This window comes from Fundulus heteroclitus, chromosome 1 (genome assembly GCF_011125445.2).
Source record: "Fundulus heteroclitus isolate FHET01 chromosome 1, MU-UCD_Fhet_4.1, whole genome shotgun sequence".
In the NCBI taxonomy this organism is placed as follows: domain Eukaryota; kingdom Metazoa; phylum Chordata; class Actinopteri; order Cyprinodontiformes; family Fundulidae; genus Fundulus; species Fundulus heteroclitus.
Window position 1 is genome coordinate 23,535,104 of NC_046361.1, and position 24,792 is coordinate 23,559,895.

At 38.4% G+C, this 24,792-nt stretch overlaps 1 protein-coding gene across 1 annotated transcript in view; it reads left to right on the top strand.

Annotated features, from left to right (window-relative positions):
• The first annotated feature begins 2,846 nt into the window (after nucleotides 1-2,846).
• Nucleotides 2,847-24,792, top strand: part of camkvl (CaM kinase-like vesicle-associated, like) — a 67,826-nt gene continuing 45,880 nt past the window's right edge. The window contains exon 1 of the mRNA XM_036138358.1: nucleotides 2,847-3,083. The gene's annotated coding sequence lies outside the window, so the exon portion shown is untranslated. The remainder of the gene's footprint in view (nucleotides 3,084-24,792) is intronic.

Consider the following 24,792-nt stretch of genomic DNA (forward strand, 5'->3'; position numbering starts at 1 on the left):
GATGATGTTTTCTCTTCTATTTCTGGTCAGCCTCGCTTACTGGCTTCCATTTTGCCAAGATAAAATACGAAATGCTGCACTCTGTTTTGGGAACCCTTGGCACTCTCATGCGATTGGCTCAGGAACCAGGAAGTAGACATGGGCTACACACTTCACCAAAGTAGTTCTGCACTATACCTCTAATTTTGATAGAAGAAACACGTGGCTAAGACATTGTTGACGGAGAGGACTGATTGTTTATAGGGAATGTTATTTCCATCCCGAATAACAAATGAGAATGATTTTGGTTAATTTTACAGTAAGTTTCTTACTTATTGCTCCTTTAACTCCTATAAAATATCAAAGGCATTATGGGTAATCCTCAGAACAACAGCATCACTGTATTAAAAGAGAGAACCACAAAAGTTACATTTGTGACCCATTTTTGTCACATTCTTTAAGGAGGGGACACAACAGAAACAATTTGAGAACCACTGTCTTAAGTGAACAACCTCAATCTCTAGAGTGAACATATAATTTAAATCATACCATCTCACCATTTCTTCTTTCTTCCTGTGGATGAAGTTTAGTGCAGTTTGATCATGTTGTTGTATGACTCAAAATGGCAGTATAACATTGATCAGGCTCCCTCTGCTCTCCTTTCTAATTAAACAAACTGGGTCACAGTTTTTTGACCCAGTGTTTGATTAAAACTACCCAACTGTTTTCCCAATAGCACCAAACCCAGTGCGTGGGTTCAAGAAATAACTTTCCAGTCTATATGGGACATTCTTCCTATTTTTGGTTTGCAAACATGTCCGTCAATACTTGAGCCACAAAATCGATCTTGAGCGTATTGAAACGGGGACGCCAGAAGGGGGAATACTTCTAGTAGAATATCGGGATGGCATTTAATATCACAGCACCTCAGGAGTTTTATCTTGCTGGTGTCATATTTAAGGCTAGGAGGGACTGAGCCAGACATCAAACATTGGCAGACAATGTGGGAGAAAAAAGGTCATATTTATAAATAAATGGAAATGGAACGAAACATATTTATTCATCTAACTATTATCAATAAACATGTCCCCCCTGTGTCATAGTCATGGGAATAAATAAAAGAATAAATAAATAAATGTAGTAACTCGTTGAAGCATGCCTAATTTATAATTAAAATATTATTTAACCATACTCAATAATGCATAAAAGACTGTCTAGCCAGGGGGAGGGACAGAGCGGGAAACGACGAGTAGACACTGAAAATTGGCAAGCAGTGAAGGAAAGTAAATGTTTCATGCACAAGATAAACAAATAAATAAATTATGCAGCTCATTGGAGTGTGCTCTCTCCTTTCTCAAATTCATATTTGGAAAGCGGGTGGGCAGCGCAAGTTTATAAGGGCGGCCATTGCCCCTGCCGGCCTCCTCTCTGGTGGCTTTAAGGATGGTCTTTGCATCAGATGTTCTGCTGTTGAGCTGAATTTCCTCAGATGAGACAACATGCAGGTTGAGAGCTTTTGCCAATTACTTTGAAACCCTGTCTAAAGAAACAGGCAACCACGTGTTTTTATATATTTATTTTTTTTATTTCTTGTCATCCCAAGGTTTCTTGCAACCTTTCAGGTGATATTTTCCTCCTGTTCTGACCCTCCCTCTCAAGCACACCGCCGTCATTGTGCTGCAATATTTTCAGCAAATACAAGTTCCCACAGATTCAAGGTCTCTGGTGAATATCTGCGGAGAAAGGCTGCGCGCACCTGTGCGAAAAGGCAAAACTGCAAAGAGCGAGAGGATGTGCATGAGCGTGTGTGTCGGTGCGAGCGCGTGTGCCTGGAGGCTACTAAATCAGAAAAGTAACATAAACTTGTTGCTTCTGCATGAAACTGAGCAAGGAAACACAATTTCCCACTCACACGCGCACGGACAGACCCACACAGAGACTAACATGGAGGCAAATAGAAGCCCAGCATTTAGTTCCTGCGTCACTACAGTAGCCATCTGTCAGCATGAAGGCACACATACAGATTTGGCCGTGCGTATGGATCGACTGAATTAAAACCCTCACACACACACACACACACACAGAGACGTCCTGCTGCGTCCAGCTACAATAATTGTTCAGTTCACCAAAGGAATCTTTCACCCTGTTGACCTTTTCTGTGGTGCAACCTGCTCGGATTTGCTTAAAGCCCAAAAGTTCTCGGTAAATCTGTGATCCGAGCGGCTCTCCTCCCCCCTACGTCTCTCATCCCTTCCGCGGTCTCTCTCCTCTTCTTGTCTTTTTGTCCTTCTCTCCATCTCCATCTTTATCTCTACCCACGTGTAACTGTCTGTTTGTCTGAATCTGCCAAAGGCTGATGTCATTGTCCACCAGTGTGCTTCCATCTGTGGGATGAAATGAATGCTGAGGTATAATCCCACGGTTTAATCCCGACCACTCCCGCACCGACCGGACAGCCCAATAAACTATTATGACACAGGGGGGGAAGGCAGGGTTCTTTTTTTTTTTTTTTATAAATTATAAAACAATAACCATAGGGAAGGGGGTCTTCTTTGGAGAACATTTCTTGTTTAATGAGACTTTAAAAAGGCTCATATTACTCAAAGATGTCCCCCCCCCCCAATCCCCTGCTGGGGAGATAGTGAGATGTAGGGAAAGAGGGAGCGAGACCAAGAGATTAAAGATTATTCATTTCTCTTGGGTGGGAGACAGCGAGTGAGTGAGTGAGTGAGTGAGTGAGTGAGTGAGTGAGTGAGTGAGTGAGTGAGTGAGTGAGTGAGTGAGTGAGTGAGTGAGTGAGTGAGTGAGTGAGTGAGTGAGTGAGTGAGTGAGGGAGGAAGGGAGGGAGTGAGGGAGGGAGTTAGTGAGTGGGAGGGAGGTAGGGCGGCAGTCAGAAGCACGCAAACTAATTCTCACAGACAGTCGTGCCAGAGTGGGAGCCGTGCTCAGTTCACCTCCCCGGCGCTGCAGGTCTATCAACAAAGCAACCTTATTAACAAGATCTCTTTATTCCGCCAGTTCTCGTTGCCACGCAGGGCGAGAGCTTCCGTTTTGGGATAAAGTGTCTGGGCACCCGCACTTCTCCTGAGCAGCGACAACTTTAGGTAAGCTACGCATCAAAGTTGAAAGGTGTTTGATTCATTTTGCATGCATAAGCCTTTGGCAAAAACGTTGGAGCATGAGTGGAAGAAAAGAAAACCCATCCGGGGATCAAAGATGTGTTTTCTGGCGCGTTGCTCGTGATTGAGAAGATCTGCAACCAGCCGGCGTGTGTAAAACCGCTGCAGTGAAAATCCCCAAGTGAAAACAAGTGAAACGTGCCAGTAGTTTGATATTTCTATTTATTATCCTAAAATGAAACCAAAGGCATTGCAGCATGGCAGCTGTCACAACTGTTGAATTTTTTTTTTTTTTAATCATTGTTATTTTTATTTATTTATTTTTTGGCTGTTCCAAAGTGCTAAAAACCTGAAAGATCACTTCGGGGTATTTTGCATTTCACTGTTTTGAAGCTTAACAATAGCTTCTTTCTCTGGCCTGATTAAGGGACTGGAGAGCTCTCGTGGTGTTATTCTGTTTTCATTACAAGCTTTAGTATAATCATTATTTGCTCTTCAAGCGTTCTTAACTTTTGAAAGGACTCATAGTTGCAATAGATCCATTCTTAGACATGTGGAGTCATTTTACTCCAAGGCCTCTATAAGGAAAAATCAATTAGTGTTCAGAACTTGTACCCTTTAAATAATAGAAGATTTTCTTTAATTGCAATTAATAAAAATCGTGAAATTGAGATTTTCTGAAAATTTGAATATTACATGAGTCATTACAAAATGCTTTTAATAAAGATAGTTGTGGCCCACACAGGGACAATTAGACCATTAGACAGACTCCACAAGGCGAGCAGGCCAAATTAATGGAAAGTCCAGTGGAAGGAAAAAAGAGTGGAAGTAAATAGTCCACATGCAACAGGGATAATAGCAGCATTGAGAGGTGGACATTTACTCCAAAGTAAAGTCCTATTTCAGATAATAGCACATTTTGTATTTGAGCTGGAAATCAATGTTTCAGAGTTACAAGTAAGCTTAAGGTTCTTTCTGAAGTCTCCAGGTCAGTGATTTGGCTGGTGTTGGTCCTGTGGGTTTCATCAAGCCCAGAATCATTACAGCCATCTACCAGCATATTGTCCTGCTGACAAGCTTTATAGAGAAGCTGGACTAGGCAATAATAAAATTGTATTAACTATGGTTCTACTGTGCTTGCATGTCCTGCAAACTTGCCTGACCTACACCCTGTCAAGAATCTGGAGTAAGATGAGGGACACCCAACACAACGATACAGAGAAATCGAAGGATGCTATTGCTATTGCTATTGAGTTGTTATAGATTTATAGCCTCCATTATACTCTGGATGCAGTAACTCATGCAAACGGAGGCCGGACCAAGTATTTAGTGTATATGCTGCACATTGAAGTACTTGCAGTGGTCTGACAGTGGTTGTATTCAGATTTTCTGAAAAGATTAATTTTGGTGGTTCATCTGCCGTAAACCAAAATCATCTGAATTAACTGAAAAACTTGAAATATAATCACTCTGTGTCTAATGATTCTTGGCCACAAATTAACTGTACTTTATGAAATTAATTGTTTAAGTAAATGAACCTTTCATTGTGTCAATATATTGAAAATGTACCTTTATATTGAAAGTGATTTCCCTCATAATCTTAAATTAATTATTTATTAACTACAACATTTAAAATTGGGTAACGTAATGTAATGTTTCTTCATTCTGGTCCATTTGCCGCTTCAGGTTTCTCCTGTAATTGAGGTCAATGTTAAAGAGGTCAAGAAATAAATGACAATAGTCACTTTATATGTCCTAAAACGGGCAGCAGAAATGATTGAGATTAACATGCTGCCGCTTGGTGCTGCTTTTCTGGAAAAGCAGCCGGAGAGGTAGGAATGGAATAATTAAACTTATCAGAACTGAGAAACTGCTTTTATTAAAGCTATAATGGTGATATTACGTTATATTTCATTTTTGCAATGAAAACATAACACACCCCCTGTTGGCCTCATTAAACTCGTTTTTATATGAAAAAGGAGGAAAAGGGAAAACATCAGAGTAAATCTAGTTGAAGATACAAGAGAACTGCACACTGGAGACAATGTAATAGATTGCTGAGCAAGGGAAGCAAATAAAAAGGCACAGGGAATACAGGGCTGTCATGTTTTGTGAATTCGAAGGAAAATGTGTATTTCTGTTCACGGTGATTATGATGTGGATTAAGTTGGCATTAATTCAGCACAACAAGATGCAAAGAACCTTTTATCAAACCTTGTGGTGGAGAACGTATTCTGCACTTCTGCTGATTTATCCATCCGTCCGTCCATCTATCCATCCATCCATACATCCATCCATCCAGGTTTGTTTCTAAAACAGCTGTGTTAACTTCACAACTTAACGATACAATACTCGAGATATTGTGTGATATGATTCGCCATCGCACAATATCCCCATCCCCAGAATAGACAGTCAGCTGTTACACATTTTGTTAAGTATGTTAATGTAAGTCTGTATGTAAAAAAATATATATTTTTTACTTTAATTTTTTACAGCCGATTCATTGTTCATGTTTGTGTACGCAAGCAAGTAAGAGACTGGGTCGGGGACTCACATTGGAAAATTACAACTCACTGACCTACTAGTCAGACGCATTTAGAGTAATATTACAAAGTCAAATCGTCTTACAGTGGAATAATAACTGTGACATAACATCATTGTAAGATGTTTGTGATTGGTCATGTGCAGTTTATATAATACCTATCTGTCTGTTTTTGTCTGGTGGTGTGTCTGTTTATGTCTAAAGCCCCCATTTAAACCATAGCTTGTAGAAAACTCTGCATGCAAAAATCAAGACTGTAACTGTCTTTTATGACTTATGGTTGACAGCACCCAATGTAATTTCTTTTTTTGAAAATAAGACACAAAATGAACATAACCTAGGGTTTATATAATAATTTTTGGTTTAATATGAAAAAATATTTATGTGTGAACCAGTAACCTGTTTGATATTATAAGTCAATTAAAGATCCAACTCCTGGTATAACTTGCCACCTGATTAGTCAATTTCATACCAAGTGTGGCAGCAATCCTGTGGGGTGTCATTTAAAAAGGTAAAAAAGTAAAATACAATAAAAATGTTTTCTGGGTAGTAATGTAATAGAGGATCCTTTTATTTAGTTATTACAAAGGATAATAGACAATGCGATATTGTCCTAACCTTGAACACAAAATCTTATTCTGAGTGGGTACTTTACCCGATGCTAATTTTAACTCAATGTTTATTTAATGAGTGAAGCACAAACAGAGAGCACTCAGAAACATTGTTGATGTTTGTGGATAGAGCTCCTAACAGGAGTCAGATTTTGTCGATATTCATGTATGCTGATAGGGATAGGCCAGTCACCAATATCCAGGTGAGCAATCTTTTAACTGTTACAACTACAGAATGGCAAACATTTTTGGTCATGCTCTTCCTACATTAGAAAGTTAAAGAGATGCCAGAGAAAGTGCGGGAGAGACCTGAGATCCTTCTGAGTGTTTGGAACATGTAGACCTGCAGCACCCAAACAACCCCACCCCCCACATGTTGCTGTTTACTCACAGCAAGAGAGGTACTTGAAAACTAAATCCAAGTTTAGAGGATATCTATTTAATATTTTACCTGAGTCTATTTATTATAATCAAATATTATATGGATGACATTATTATAAGTGTAAAAGTACATGTTTTGTTTTGTTTTTGTCACACACTAAATAACTGTTGCTGCTCTGTTAAATTACTGTAATTCATGTACATCTCTGTTCTACATTGAGGTGTAAATACTGGGATAATATAGACTTTTTACTAAAGGTGCTCATATTGTGAAAATCTCAGACCACCGTACATCCAGCCCTTCAGATCCTGTTTGATGTGAAGTAACTTTATAAAGTCTATGCTAATTCTTCTATGTATTTAGATATAGCATAATTAAAAAAAGTTTTAAATCACATCTCTGCACACAAAGCAATGAATCCTGTTTTTGTCCTGGTGTAGACATTTACCCTTGAGACCTGTAGGTTGTTCATTTTGAAGAATTTCAGATGACTGATGTGCTATGTGTCCCAACATTAACGATGACATAACATTGTTGTAAGATGGGTCTGATAGGTCATGTAAAGTTGTGTAACATCTGTCTATCTGGACTGTTGCAATTTAACTGAGCTCATGCGATGCTGTTGAGTGTAAAAATTATGTACAAATTCAATTCAATTCAATTTTATTTATATAGCGCCGATTCATGAAACATGTCATCTCAAGGCGCTTTCCAAAGTCAAATTCAATCAGATTATACAGATTGGGTCAGATTATACAGATTGTTCAAAAAATGTCCCATGTAAGGGAACCCAGTTGATTGTATCAAAGTCTTGACAAGCAGCATTCACTCCTCCTGAAGAAGAGTAGAGCAACAGGGAGAGTCATCTGCATTGTCCATGGCTTTGCAGCAATCCCTCATACCGAGCAAGCATGAAGCGACGGTGGAAAGAAAAACTCCCCATTAACGGGAAGGAAAAACCTCCAGCAGAACCAGGCTCAGTATGAATGGTCATCTGCCTCGACCGACTGGGGGTTAGAGAAGACAGAGCAGAGACACAACAAGAGAGACAAACAAGCACAAATTGATCCAGTAATCTGTTCTACATTAGATGGTAATAGCCCGGATCTTTCTTCCCTGGATGATGACACAGGTAATAGAACGCCAGACCAGGTGTACCTACTATCAAGAAAGAAAAGAAAAAAAGAGGGAGAACAAAAAGTTAAAAGCTGAAATTGTGACAAGCAATGCAACTTGGAGAACAATAGAATTTAGTAGAGTGAGAAAAATAGACCCTGATGTCCTCCAGTAGCCTAAGCCTATAGCAGCATAACTATAGAGATAGCTCACGGTAACATAAGACACTCTATACTATAAGCTTTGTCAAAAAGGAACGTTTTAAGCTTAGTCTTAAAAGTAGACAGGGTGTCTGCCTCACGGACCAAAACTGGGAGTTGGTTCTACAGGAGAGGAGCCTGATAGCTAAAGGACCTGCCTCCCATTCTACTTTTAGTGACTCTAGGAACCACCAGCAGACCTGCACTCTGAGAGTGAGGTGTTCTGTTAGGAAGATATGGTGTAATCAGAGATCTGATATATGATGGTGCTTGATTATTAAGGGCTTTATACGTGAGAGGAATAATTTTAAATTCTATTCTTGATTTACCAGGAAGCTAATGAAGGGAACCTAAAATTGGAGAAATATGATCCCTCTTGTTGATTTTCATCAGAACTCTTGCTGCAGCATTTTGGATCATCTGAAGACTTTGAACTACATTTTGAGGACTTCCTGATAGTAAACAATTACGATAGACCAGCCTTGAAGTAACAAATGCATGGACTAGTTTTTCAGCATCACCCCTGGACAGAATGTTTTTAATTTTGGCGATATTCCTGAGGTGAAAAAAGGAAACTCTGGAAACCTGTTTAATATGGGATGTAAATGACATGTCTTGGTCAAAAATAAGACCAAGATTTTTTACTTTATTACCAGAGGCCAAGTTAATGCCATCCAGATTAACTGATTGATTAAGAAGTTTATTTTTTGAGGACTCTGGTCCAAAGACTACAACTTCTGTCTTGTCAGAATATAAAAGCAGGAAATTTAAAGTCATCCAGCTTTTGATGTCATTAAGACATGCCTGTAGTCAAAGTAATTAATTGGATTCATCAGGATTTATGGATAAATATAGAGTGTCATCAGCATAACAGTGGAAATTAACCCCATGCTGTCTGATAATTTTGCCAATCGGAAGCACATATATAGTAAAGAGAATTGGTCCAAGGACTGAACCCTGTGGTACTCCACAGGTGACCCTAGGGTTTAAAGAATATTTATTATTAACATGAACAAACTGAAATCTGTCCGACAGATAATATTTAAATCAGCCTAATGCTTTCTCCTTAATCCCTACAGTATGTTCAAGTCTTTGTAGGAGAATATTGTGATCAACTGTATCAAACGCAGCACTGAGATCTAACAGGACAAGTATAGACACAAGTCCATTATCTGAGGCCATGAGAATATCATTAGTGACCTTCACCAGAGCTGTTTCAGTGCTATGATTAGCCCTGAAGCCAGACTGAAACTCTTCAAATAGGTCATTACTTTGTAAATGTTCACATAGTTGATTAGCCACTACTTTCTCAAGAATTTTAGATAGGAAAAGAAGATTAGATATAGGTCAGAAATGTATTAACTTATCTTGATCAAGAGAAGGTTTCTTAAGTAAAGGTTTAATAACAGCTACTTTAAAAGCCTGTGGTACATATCCATTTACTAAGGATAGATTAATCATGTCTAAAATAGTGCCACTGATCAGAGGGAATACCTCCTTAAACAACTTGGTTGGAATTGGGTCTAACATACAGGTAGAAGAATTAAATGTTCAAAAGAATTGTAGTTATTAATTGGCCTGGGACTAATTAATAAATTAGACTGAAAGATGGTTGCTACTCCTCCTCCTCTTCCCGTAGATCTGGGAATGTAGAAATTTAAATAATTGGAGGGAGTTGACTCATTTATACTAGTGTAGTCCTCTTGTAGCCAGGTTTTTGTGAGAGAAAATAAATCAATCTGATTATCAGAAATCAATTCATTAACTAACAAAGTCTTTGGAGGGAGAGACCTTATATTTAATAGACCACATTTAATTGTTTTATTTTTTGGTTCAAGGTGAGCCGTATTGATTTGTTTTAGATTTTTATGATTTGTTCCTTTTAGATCTGTTTTGATTCAGTTTTGGCCGTGGGAAAGACACTGTCTCAAAGGGGTAATCGGTGGGTAATAGTACAGAAGCTGCAGAGAGGTGTGTTAAACTACGGCTCTGCTTCCTGGTCTGGACCTTGGGTTGTCAGCATTTAGGAAAACTAATAAATCCGGCCAGATTCCTAGAAAGAAGAGCTGCACCATCCAAAGTGGGATGGATGCCGTCTCCATCCCACAATGGAGAAATGATTTCTCCATTGTGGGATAATAACGTTATTACTATCCTATTCTAAATTACAATTTAGATATGCTGCTGTTGACCTGTCTTACTCCCACCGAGCAGTTTTTAATGTTCTCACAAACCAATTGATATAGTTAATTCTTTACTAATATTCATGAAAAAAATCCCCTAGTTTTCCTCTAACTGCTTAATTATGCCCAGAGTTTTTCAGAAGCAATTTCCACCTGAAAATACACAACTAAAATAAATTAAGAATAGCTCCACAATTAACAGGTCTAAATACAGCCCTTTAGTACCAGTGTAAAGGCAAAATATAATATTTTCCAGTGGAACCACCATCACAACTGTTACTGTGTTTGATTTATTTGTGATTAAACAAAGAAAACAATTAGCCTCACTGTTTTTCTGTTTTTATATAAACAGTGAAAAAACAAACTATGAAAGTCGTTTTTGAAGACCTATGAAATGCCTCAGATTATACTTATCAACATCTACACAATAACTGCAGCAAATCTGGACAGTTGAACCATATTTGATCCACAATGGTTTAATTGTGCCAGGTGAAGCTGCCATTTTGACACAATTTAGCCAAATGTATCAAAACTGTTCAGAATATGTTTTTCACCTCATTAAAAGGAATCTGGTCAAACGAAAGTGCTGATTTCTATTATAGGAGTCCTTATGCCTATGAAAGAGCCTTTAGTCACAATATATATATATGTATATATATATATATATATATATATATATATATATATATATATCAACTGATATCAACTGTGTCTGGAGCAGTTTGCAAAGCACACCGTGCGTAAAGAGCGGAGATTATAAAAGTGATGACCACTTTTATAATCTCTGTTGCGCACGGAGATTACGTCACCTGACAACGTCGGAAAGAGACGTGCGAGAGGTCATTGGAATGGTATGACTCTTTAGTTTCCATGCATACCAGCCATGAGGGGCGGAGCAAGAAAATTTCTGTGTATTGAAGCATTTTTCTGAAAGAGTCTGCCGTGTTTAATAGATCTTTAAATGGCATCTTCTGTTTAATGTGCTGTAAAAGCAGTAGTTTTTGAGAGAGAAAAAATTCAGCGACTTGTTTTAGAAATACTAAAGCCTCCTTCTGTAACGAATCATGGTAACAAAAAACATGACTGTGTTTGAACTACTTTTTAAAAAATTGACTAGTTTGTTGATTAAAATTTGAACTAAATTAGATCGATAGATAGACAGACAGACAGACAGACAGACAGACAGACAGACAGACAGACAGACAGACAGACAGACAGACAGACAGACAGACAGACAGACAGACAGACAGACAGACAGATAGATAGATAGATAGATAGATAGATAGATAGATAGATAGATAGATAGATAGATAGATAGATAGATAGATAGATAGATAGATAGATAGATAGATAGATAGATAGATAGATAGATAGATAGATAGATAGATAATGAACAATTGCAGATACCCATTTATCATTCCTCTATTATAATATTTAGATACAACGCAACTATGGTGTTATTGATTTGTGTAGCCAAAGCATCTCTGATCACTGAGAAGGAAAGTTGATTGAAGTTTACAATAAACTTGATTCATGTACTCATCAGACTATTGGAAATGGTCATTACTTAAATATATGAATGTTCAGTCTTTAGTACTTCACCTTTCCATACACACATAAAAGACATTTCTTATGCAGAATTACTAACCCGTTATGATATAAAACAAGTCAAGTTAAGGATTTCTTTGAAAGGACTGCAACTCAAGAACTTTATGGATTGCTGAAGTCTATGAAAATCACATGAACTTGTGTTTAAAATATCTTTTTTTTGCTAAAATTAAAAAATAAAATTAAGTAGTGGTCACGGGACATCATTTTCTTTTTGTTTTACCTGTCCCAGATGTGAAAAGCATTGTTTCTATGTCACGTTCATGATTTATTTTATTGTTTACAAGCTTTCTCAAAAGAGTGGGTAACGTTATCCTAATATCGTTTTATAGCATGGCATGATAAATGATAACAGCGAAGGCAACAATCCCTATTTTATTCTGGTGCAAATGTTTTCTAATGTCATCATGTTGCCGAGTCTCAGGCTTGCTGCAGTCTGCTCCCAACATGTTCAGAGTTACAGTGATTTACCGTCACAGCAGACGGCACAGGTTACAGATGGTCGTAGGAGATTAAGAGGTGCCTCAATCCATCAGCATGACTTTTCAAAACATCTGTGGAATGTGACACGCTGCTCACTCCGTGTCCCCGCATTCGGTGGTCGACAATTATCTTGATGTGGAATAGAGTGCATGGAGAAACCCTTTCATCAATTTTTCCAACAATCTGGTAGTGTTTGTGGCAAACCCTGGTGTAGCTGGGAAAAAGTAGGGATGAACAGAATGACAGGCAAACACATAACAGCCAGAATTTGCCTTTTTCACACGCACACACACACACACACACACACACACACACACACACACACACACACACACACACACACAAACGTACTACAGTTATATAAGAACGAGCTTCTGGAGAAACTGCACACACAGCATATGTTTTTGTTTTCTTTTTTTCCTCATAACTGAGCTTGGTGCCAGAGGTATCTCATGTCCTGTCCTCCTTGCTCATCTGCTGCCTTCCTCCACTCAGACACACTCATATCAGCTGCTCCCTGAGTATTCCAGCTGAGCCCAGTGTCATTTTCAAAACCCCTACCATCATTCTCTCCATCTATCCATCCACAGTTCTGTTTGCACGTGTTTGCCTATCCATCAGACTACTTTGCAAAGTAGCTGGCTGGCTATGTAGGTGTCAAGCTAATGTTCCAGCTAGATAAGGGATTGTCTAAACGACTAATTCCATCCTTCCTGAAAGAAACCTTTTCCAATGTCACCACACATAGTTGTTTGGACTTTGCATTTGGATCTTTTTTTGTTATTCTGGTCAGTTGGTTCTATTGAAAACCATGTTCAAATGGCTCTGTGGTTTTGACTTAAATCTTGTTTCTCTCTCCTTCTGCCTTGCATCATGTGCAATCACCATCATTCTAAGGCTCAGCTCATGGTTTCATGTTTGCATGACCGCAACGCCCTTTGTTATGGCCAGTTTTGCTGTAGAGTCAACAGACTTGTTAAGTAGCTGCACCTTCCTTGTTCCAGGTCGGACCCCGTTTTACGTTTAGTACTGCCTTAATTATTTGTAGCATAGATTCAATAAAGTGTGGGAAACATTCTTCAGAGGCCAGTCAACTTTTTCCAATATATTCTTGTCCAATTTTAGTGAGGCCCTGTTAAGTGCAGCCCCAGTTTCCTGTATTTAGCTGACAGGACAGGCATCTAGTGTGGTGTTATGTTGCTGTAGCCCATCTGAAAAATGTTCTGACTTGTTGGCCATTGAAATATGGAATTTGGCATAAACTAGTTGTAATCAATGGCTATTTGAGCTACTGTTGCCTTTTTATCATTCTAAACCAGCCTGTCTATTGTACTCTAATACTTTGAAAAGGCCTTTTCATTCACACAATTGTGGCTCACTGGACATGTTGTCTTTTTTTACACCTTTTCCAGATAGCAGTGCATGAGAATCTTTGTAGACCAGCCTGTCTGGTAGAAACAATCATGCCACATTCAAAGTTGCTTGTAATCCCTCTCTTTCCCATACAGATCCTCAGATTGAACTCAAGCAAAGTCGCCTTCACCACATCAAGATGCTTATGTTTGTCGTATTGGTGCGATGTGATCCATTTGATACATGGTTTGTGTTAACAAACAATTAAACAGGTGTACTGATAAAGTGACAGGTGAGTCTATGAGTGAGAGATTTTCAAGTCTTCCTGTGGAAAACCATGTACAGCCCCAGATGTTAGATACTTTTTCTCTCAAAGACTCTCTGGTCACAAATACATAGTTGCTTCTCCAACGAGCAACTGCTTGGACTTCTCCTCTTCTTCCTCTTTTATTTTGAACAGACAGCTGACACATTAGCTTATTATCGCCAGTTGAATTGGCTCAAGTATGAACTGTAAAGAAAGCATCTATGTAGAACGCTTTGGTGCAGTTGACCTAAAAATAGTATAAATATGAGCGCAAGCGTGTGAACAAAATCCCAACGGCTTGCACACACAAACATGCATCCCTTACATACTTTACACCTTTACATCTTCCTCTCCAGCCAGCATTAAGCTTCTTGCGAATTAATTTCCTCATACATAACCTCCATATTATTCATATTTATAGAATATTCATAAATGTCTAACTGAATTTGATGATATTTGGAATCATTTTGGGTGTGATGGTTTAGAACATAATAAACAATGTCACATTTTCACTGAGAGTCAAATCCTCAGTATCAGCATTGCAAATTAAAGTGGTTATGGCGCAGTCTGCTAATGGGCTTCATTTTTAATGGAGGGCATTCATAAAGCTCACTTTGTGACTTGTTGACCACCCAAAGCACTATACATTATAACCCACATCCAAGCATTCAGACACACATTCATACAGCACTTCTTGGTATATTAAGTTAGGCTTCCTCAGAAGTATACTCAAATATTGTATGTCTGCTAATGACAGAAGCTAAATTATGGATTTGAATTTACAGTAAAAATATATATAAGCCATTCTGACTTGACGAAAACAATGGAATGTGCTGTTTTATGTTTGTTCTCGGCCTTTTGCCATTTGATCTCAACATGTTGCTGTTTAATTACCAACTCCTCCCACTCCACACCCATAAATAATCTATTTCCCATGTTCTCAGCCATTGGCTATGAGTTTAATTTCAGGGTAGTTGAGTATTTTTGATGAATTGGTGACAAGTAATCATATAATAATCAAATCTCACATGTAATCTTATTTCTTTGTAAATGACTGTTGACAAAGAATGTTATAAAACTGTCTGTTGACTCTCATTAAATCTGACTCGTGATTCAAGCAAAATATCTAAGTGTTTGTTAGAGTTGAGGTGGTCTAAAGACAGACAAGAGCTCGGGAGTCGCATGTCGTAAATGAATGATGTTTATCAAAATACAGACTTACAGGATTACAGGTGAAAGGAACACAGCAGGGATGAGAACAGAGTAGCGTCACGGAAGAAGACGGAGGACCTGACAAGGTGTCTGACAGAGAGAGCTGAATTTAAAGGGGAAGAGGTGCAGGGAAACAGTGGATGGATAATAAATCACAGGTGAACTGAGGGCTGCATTTAGTCAGATGGAAAAGAGGGCAATGAGCTGGCAGGGGCAGGGAATTAACAGAACCTAACGGGAGACGGAGAATGGACCAAATAAGGGGAAATTATCTAAATAACTCAGAAGGAGAAGATAACAGAACTACAGAAATAATAAGATAACTAATAATATAAGGAATCAAAACAGATACTAAACTGGAGAAAGGCCAACATAAAATGATAATCTAACCAAACTACTAAGATCATAAAACACAACTAACTAGATAGAACTAATGTAACCAATACCCGAATAACTAATTATCATAAATGCTGAGGAGCAAATAAATGATAACACAAGCATCTTAGCATGAAGATAACAAAATAACAGCAGAGCTAAGAGAACTACTGATATAATATATAATAAATACTAACACATTGCTAAACAGGTGACAAATGAAGATCTAAGGGTGAATAAAACAGACTAATATAAACACAGGCTCCAGCATCCCCAAGGAGCTACCATAAGTTATCACATCGCAGAGAATCCTGATAGTATTAGTGACCTCTTGCAAGTAAATACTAATAATTGCAGAAATATAACCATATTTCAATCAGTCAAACATATTTATGAAGTACCCTTCATTCTAAAAGCAGTTTAAAATGCTTTACATGATTTAAAACATTCAACCTGCTGTCTCCACCCACCACCACACCCCCATAAAATGTGGACCGAGCACAGAAGAGCCAGGTCATCAAACGATAAAAGCTAGAAAAGATGAGTCTTGAGCATGTTCTAAAAAAGCATGAACATTCTCGGAGGCCCTCGGGTGCTCCGGCAGACTAATCCACAGACGGGAGCCATAATACTGGAAAGGAGCCTCTTCGTAAGTGTGTGTTCTGTTGGCATTGTTAATAGACCAGTGCCAGAGGACCTCAGCGTCCGCAGGGGTTCATAAGCTAAAAGCAACTCTGTAAGATAGGGTGGCCCAAGGTCATTACGACATTTAAAAACTATTAAAAGAATCTTAGAAATCAATCCTGAAACATTCAGGACCAGGTTTTAAACCTGTTGGGGAGACCTCAGTGAGAACAGCTGGTGAGTCTGCGCTCAGCCAAGTTTCTTTTAAAAACCCACATTTCAGTTTATAATCTAAAACCAAATTGTTTATTAAAAAAACATTTTGTTTAAAAGACAGCAGGTATTTAAAAGCCATTTTGAGGGTACCATGCAGACATCTGACAGTATTTTTTGGTGGTAAACAATGTTTTGCCAGTGACCTAATGTTATTAAGGTTTATTAAACAGGTATGGTTATGTGGTTCCCATAGTGAGCGCATTACGATCTGAAATGAATTGGTTGATAGCGATAGAAAGGCCAGGCCTATTGCTGTGTGTATAAGAGAAGAATAACAGGAGCCAGGACCAGTGACATGGTCAGACATGGTGGATCGTGTGGCTGTATGATGTACAATACCTTATCATCTAGGTTGGCAGTAAGAACACCAGTACCTGAATTGTTTAGATGGAGGCCATGAGCCTCAGAAAGATGTCTCATTGCCCAAACAACATCAACATTTGCTTATATGTGTGAGTGTATATTAGATGTCCTCAAAGTTGATACAAATGCATGCTTTGATGAGCAATTGCTCATCGGAGATGCATTTGACGCAAGCTCTCTTGCTCCTGTTAAACTAAGCTTATTTTCTGCTTTGTGTGCTACCGTGTAGTTTTTGGTTTGTTTGTGTTTTGTTCCTGTTTTTTTTTGTTGTTGTTTTTTTGAATGGAATAAAGGTAACCTTCAGTGATGTGTGAATGACAGAGGACATCTTGCTAAGACAAAATCACTTGGGATGTGGGGTGCTTGAAGATGGAGATTGGGAGACAGAACAGTTTCCCCGCTGTTTTTTTTATGTATATTTTAATATATAGAAGGGAAATAATTTACAAGAGATGCACAATTCAGTGGACCAGAGATCATTGGAAACTTTTTCTGGATCAGCTCTTGTTGAGAATGGGCAGGTTAAGGACTAAAAAACAAATACTTTTTCCTATTAATTTAATCTGTAGGAATAAAATGGTAACACCCACCATTTCTGGTCTATAAACCCATCAAACAACAGCATTGTACTTTGTTGCACTTTTTTTAGATTTATAAAAATTTTGACAAAGCTTGAGAACATATTATATATGTGGATGATCTTTTATTTATTTTTTTAGTTGGATTCAAGACAACATTAGTCAAATAGCTTGCAGCACATTGTCTTACATGTGTTACCGTCCCTATAAATTAAGTTGTAACTGGGCAAAAACAGAATCAGCAGTTTGGACTTCAATGAAAACCGGAATTGAGAATTCACCATGAAAGGTCTAAGAAATGCATCTCTATAAATTACTTATCAGTTGTTATTTTTTGTAGCTAAATATTCATCAACCCTTACATAAACCAGCACATCATATCGTTCTACACATCCCACACCCAAACAGCAGTAACACCGCAGGAAGAAAAATTAGACTCACGAAGTCTTCATAAAAATCACTAGCCCAGAGTGAAATGGTTCTTCACAAATCATTGCATGCTGAATGATGTAGAGCTGGTTAACTATAATAATTTACTTCAATTTAACGTGAGTTGTTGTAGGCAGTATTGTCGCTATAAGTTATTTTTCTCCGACAGTTCCATATGAACTAATGTGTTGCTTTCAAAAGAAAGCTATTATATAAACAGAAAGGTCACAAGGTGTTGTTATTTAGAAAATGTAAGGCTAATTCCCGCTTGTCTGGGGATTCTTACACAGTCTGGAAAAGTCTTGAAGAAGCTTTAAGTTGTATGTTCATTCATCCAACCATTCAAGTTTGGAGAAGTATGAATCTTTGTCATAGCAAATATCCAGGAAGATTGATTTTTTTGCCGGGTGTTCAAAAGTATCCTTATCCCACATTTTCATTGCATACTCATTTCACTTTTAGTAACAGCTTCATATCTCATCTACAAACAAGATAGCCTAGCGATTGTTTGCTGACTATTATTCAGTGAGGTTTCACCTCGACTCCAAAATCTAAGAATTGGCGTAATTAAAAACAGACAAAAGACTCGTCCAAAGCTGGGATATTCGCGGCACTTTTATCACTCATGTATGAGAAAATTGTTCCTATGCACTTTGTTGTAGGATGCTTAATTAACCAGCATTCAAGACATCGAAAACACATCTGCGGGGAGAGGGCATAAATTATTAATGAGCTATCCCATCCCCAGGATCTTCCAGTGTTAAGGAAAAAGAGAGAGAAGATACAAAAGAAAAGGAGAGGATAGAAAGAAAAGATAGATCAGAGGCAGGGGAGAAAGGAGGGAGAAAGCGTACTTCATTAAAATGGCATTCATTACCAGTCCTTGTATCTCTGCCCACATCTGTGACTTATTTCTCCTCTTTTATACCTTTCTAAAAAAAAATCTCTTTGCAATTCTTGATTCCATCTCCTGCTTTGGTCTTTTGGTATCTTTCACCTCCCTGTGTCTCTGTCTGGCTGTACTTTTCCCACTTCTTATTTATCTCTGTCATTAGACAGCTGCAGTGGCCTTTTGAAGCAGACAGGGGGGAGAATGAAGCAAGAATAGCCTTTTTTTTTTCTTCTTCAAATAGCCCTCTGGAGGCCAAATAGACCAGTCCTGGCATACACAGCCTGGCCTAATTTTAGTCGCAAATCCTCTCACCTGTTAGTTGGGGCTTTTCCTCATAGTTGTGCAGACGTAACAGAGCCAAATTATAGGTGCATTCGACTCGAAGTTTCATTGGGTTCAGCAGAAAAGTGCCATAAAGTGGGCTAGAATCTGGGCCAGCACACAAAAGCTGGGTCACAGATCCGGAAAATGACATAAAGGGCACAACTGAAATTGACATAATTCCACACACTTTCCTGTTTGTAATAGTTTCATTGATGCAAGATAAAGAGGAGGGGAGGGAAAAAAAACAGAAGCAAAAATATAATTAGACGTGACAAGAATCTACCACTTATTGCTTCCCTGTTGCGTTTGTCATAAAGACTCATCAGGTGTTCATCTCCACCAGCCCCAGTTACATTGCTCCTTATATAACACCCCAAGCTGTTGTAAAGGATGGATCCAACAAGACACTGCTTCATCACGCCTTCAACTGTGGCTCCCCTTCCGATCATAACCGTAGCTGCTAAAGGTACCACCCATCATCTGCTGGTAGCCTTTGGCCCTGAACGGCCATAGCTAGACAGCTGCAGCACAGTACTATTTAATTGAAAACAATTATGACAGAGACGTTGTGCTAGAGGAAATGGCTTGTGTAAAGGGAGACAGATACAAGCAATTAAATATCCTGGGAAAATGTCATTATCAGTGTTCCAGACGGAGAATCTTTTGTACCAGTGTTACTCGGTGGATGGATAGATTCGAGACATGAATACCTGGGGGCATGTGCCTTATCTGGGCAGTTTAGCATCTGGTCACAGTTCAGAAATGGGAGTGTCCAGCTCTGAGATTGATCACAAGCCACAAGCAGCTCATTTAAACTAATGACCAAAGCTGTGCTCCAGGAGAAGCACATTTATGTAGGATTGAAAACAAAGAAAGCCTTTAATAATAGGTACCTAGGTTTTACCAGCATATGCCAATACCCATCAGCTCTAATTTGATAAACTCTACGTTTGCTCTCCCTTTCCTAAACCCGAGGGTATCTCTCAACAGATATTATTCTAGATATAAGTGTTTGACAGTGCACTTCTGTAATTTCCTGCATGAAAGGAAAACACATACACCTAAAGTCAGTTTCGCCTAACATCCATGTTTTTGGTTTGTGGTAGGAAACCAGAGAATGAAACCACGAATGAAGCCTTCCACACTTCCACAGGGAGAAAACCCATACCCCACGTTTATATTTAAAGGGGACAATGGATGCTTTTTAATGCATTCCTTTTCACATGTAAATCATTCATTTGTGGTCTAGATAAAGATGAATTGCAATGCCTTGGTCTAAATTCTTCACATTGTTGCCCCACACACCCCTTTCTCTCCCCTGTTCTGAGGTACGTCTGAGAACAACTCTTCTTGGTGCTGTCTCTTTAAATGGAAAGGAGGCACTTCAAAATAGATGTTCATGGACAATGTGCATTCAATCTTACAGACATTATCCATACAACTTAATTGAGCTACTTTGCACTGAAAGTTGGGTTCTTGATATTCAATAGAGACTAGACAAAAGACTTGCATCTTTAATTTAAGTGAAAGGAGGTACTAGTATTGGCTTAGGGACGCTAAATAAAAAACTACTCCATATCTCACCTCAGATTTTTTAGCAATAACATTTTACCTAAGTATCATTTTCCTTGCACTTCACATTTATGCACTACTTTGTGTCGTTCAAATAAAAACCCACTAAAGTACATTCAGGTTTGTAGCTGTCATGTGGCAAAATATGGCAGAATTTAGGAAAGTCCAAGGGGTATGAACACTTCTACAAGGTACTCTAGCCAATCTCCGATTTGTTCAATTCAGCCATTGGCTTAATGTTGTTGTTTTTTATATGAAATAAAGAAAAAAGAATATTTTCTATTGTTTTGCTGTTGGGAACATCTGCACATCTTTCTTACAACATCTCAGAGCCACATTAGACACAGTAGCTAAAACATAGCAGCAGGTAATGGCACAGTTGGCAATGAACTGCAAGGCGCAAAGCCTAGTAAATGCGTTGGCGTGATTCATTTAAATATTCTCCTTCTCATATTTTGCACTCGGAAAGGGAAACTCCTATAAATAATCATACAACACTGCAAGTGTAGGGCGGACTGTGTCCACACCTTTCAGACACAGATTTAGCTCGGCACTTGATAAGTAAATACAGGGAGTTGCAAATTTATGCCAAATCAGCCTTGGCGACAGCTGCAAAGCCTCGCAAAACATGTTTCCAGAAACAACGGCAGAATGATTTAGAGGTTTGATGGGGATATTTCAGTCATCTGTTGCTTGCTTGCTCTAGCAAAGGCGACAACAGGAGTGTGGAAGCTCTGAGAGGTCAGAGCTGATCAGGATTTATTGGCTCAGCTGGTCATAAATGAGACTTTATGCTCCCATTACATTATGCACGTCAGGCTTTCTGCTGGCTATAGGTGAAATATGACCGCCCTGCAAATGCACATTCTCTTGGTCTCCTCCTTATCCCGACCTCGCTCAGTCTCTCTGCATTCCTCTCTCTAAGGATGTATGAGTTTAATTCTGAGGAAAAAATAGAAGGTTGCCTTTTATTTCAGTAATTTGAGGGATAATAATCAATCATAACATTTCTACACCATTGCACTATTTGGCCACATCTCATCTTTCCTTATCTTTGGGTGCGTGTCCATTTTTTCCTTGCATCCTTTCTCTTATTCTTTGCAGTATTTTGTCATTTTGCCAGACAAAAAGAAACTCCAATGATTTCATGAATGCATTTAGCCATGCCGAAGGATTTTTTTTTAAAGAGACTTACAATAATAAATATTCATCACCCCTAAATCTTCCAGTTGCTACTTCACATATTTACCTACTTAAAGCCAGATCCCTTCACACACTTCAACAGCCTTGGCACTCAACAACAAATCAAAATTGGCTTCAGAGGCAAAAATAACTGTCTTTACAACATGTTTTTTTCTAAGAAAAGAAAATAATATGGCAATCATGGACTGCAACACGACAAACAGTTTTAACTTAGTGACTGATTGGTTCATAAATCACAGGACAAAAAGTGAAGATTTATCTGAAGACAGACAGGATATCCATCCTGTCAAATTTGCTTTAAGCATGTGTATTAAGTTTCACAAATCTCGCATCTTGCTCCTGGTGTAAACAACTGGAAACTTATTGGAAAGAACAAAAGACCCGTGCAGTGAAAAACATGCCCAACGTCATGCTGGATATTTTAACAATGCGTGCCTGAGGTTGGTCTGATAAACATAATTGTTGTCCTGTTTTAAAAACTGGCTTTTCCAGAAAGAAATACAAGAAGTTGAAAAGCTTAGAAACTAACTAAAATGATAGTATTCACACGACAAAGTGTTACCATAACTATGCACTGGTATTTTTACCGTGTTTTAATGTGTAATTCCAACATCCTGTGCCAATATCTCAGAAATTGGCAATACAGAGATCAGACTTACTTTATTGATTTGCTAGACATCAAGTTGTACTGCACAACGATATGAGCAATTGATAATAACGTCAGAGATGGGGAATAATCTGTTCACAAAGTTTAGAAACTGTCACTACTGGTCTCTTTACTTGCCTCTCAGAAGACCTTGGTACAAAGTTGAGAGACCTAGGTGCATTAGCATTATCAAAGGTATTTACAGGTGCTGAATGTATGCTGAGCTGAGTTTTCATGGACTTCAACTTCTTAACATAAACGTGGAAAAGCACATGCATGGTTAAAACAGCACAACCTATCAATTACAATTTATCTATTTGTCAACATTTAATTGAGTTATTATGCATGCATTTAGTGGAAAGTCCAATAAATGCCAAGTTGTGTTTTTTTATACTATATCCATAAAAAAATATATGGTGGTCTTGAAAATCAGAGTTATTAGTTCTACATAGATTGCTGGGATAAAATACCATCTACTGAGAGCTAATAGTAATTTTGGTTGAATAGATCAGAAAGTGGATAAAGGTGGTCTGCAGGGATGCTGGATTTAAAATAAAAACTCAGTGACGTCACAGAAAATAGTATTCACTCTGTCTGCCGGACAAAACTAAAAGCCTGCTTCTTTTACAAAGTACATGTTTAGCTCAAAAACATTCAAAACAAATGCATTGTGAAAACGTAACCAGACATTTTCACACAACAAAAAAATACAATTTGATTATAAAAATTTTTTTAGCAATATAAAGCACATAAAAAGAAAAAGAGAAAGACTCAATGGTGTAAAAAAAAACATGTAATTTACTATATGAAGAGCAGATTTAGACAATCAATATATTATGACATAGCTTTTTTTTTGTAAATGCATTTGATTTCTGTCAGTAGTAATTGCATTACATTGCACTGGCTTTAGTGGAAGATTCTGGCATCACCATCACAAGTTACAAGGTAAATAGGAAGCAAGTTGCAACGTAGACCTACTGGCCTTTCCTTAAAACAGATACTAATAGGGAAGTACAGTGAAGTATTTATTAAGGTCAATATTTCAATAACTCCCCTGTGGAAACTGAAGCAGATGACAGAGAACAAAAAAAAAGCAGTGGCGGTAGTAGTTGTTGTAGTCTAGTAGATAAATGTTCTGAGAACATGCTGATATTTGGAAAACTTAGTACTTAGGAGGAGGTGGTAGGTGCACTAAAAGTAGTGACTAACACTACTTTATCTAATTTTAGACACAAAACAGCTCAAAAGAGAAAAGTTTTAAGTCTCTCTTGTGTCACCAAAAAGAGCTCAGACCCTTCAACACATGGACGCCTCTTAGGATGCCTGGTAATGCTCTAGATTAGACTATTTGTCCGGCACATCCTACGGTGTCTTTTACAGTGTGACCGGATGCATTATCCTGCTGAAAGGGGCTGCCTCCATCAGAGGGTGGCATTACCGGTGTTGGAGTTCATGGCATAGATTAGAGTAGAGAGCATTAGCCAGATCATCACTGTGTGGTGTTTCCCGCTGCCATTTCTTGCTCGCACAAAGGATGAACATGGTCCTGGCTGTCTAAATTCGTAGCGTGCCTTTATCCACATCACATAACAGTTACATTTCTCTCGCTTTTCCTTCTGCTATCTCTGAAATAGAAACAGCTAAGCCTGCATTTAGAGATAGAAGGGTATGAGTCAAACGCACCTTTCACCCTTTAAGTCGGCAGGAGAATGTTCACAGATTTAGCCATTAGAAAATGAAGAATTTAGGTGTTAGAAATGACTTTGTTAGAGGTGAGCAACTTACACAACCAATCCCATATACTGAGTCGGTTCCGTTATTTTTTTTTACTCCAAAATGATTCCCTTTTACAAAATCAAACGAAAAGTATTATTAAGTAACTGCAGACTGGTTTCTTCTTCATTGGCAGGGTATCTGAGGAGAAATACCCACATAAGCGCACCTCCAACAGGCTCCACAGGTATGCTCAATGCTATAAGGTGTGAGCCATATACCCACACACTGTTTAAAAATAGAGAAAGTCCTCACAGTCCTACACAAAGCCTCACAGCAGAGACCTCTCTGTTGAAACGGTCTCCAGCCTTATGACTCTTATCCAAAACTTCAATCGCAGCTCCCTTCTCCTCCTCTTCTCAGCTCCTCCTCTATTTTCTGTCTCTCCAGGGAGGGGATTTTGCTTCTCTAAGTCTTCTATCACACTGAATATTTCACAAAAGCACCTCTTTTTTTTTTTCCCTCCTCCCCGCTCACACACTCGGGCTCCTGGCTTTCTCACGGAAGTCTTCTCACTTAGATTTTCTCTCACAGTTTTCTCATCTCTCGTCTTTCATGCTTTGTCTTAGTCCCTTGCTCTTTTTTTCCCCTTTTTAAATTTTGGGTCATCAGCGTCTCAATTCAGTTTTCTTGCCTGAATGC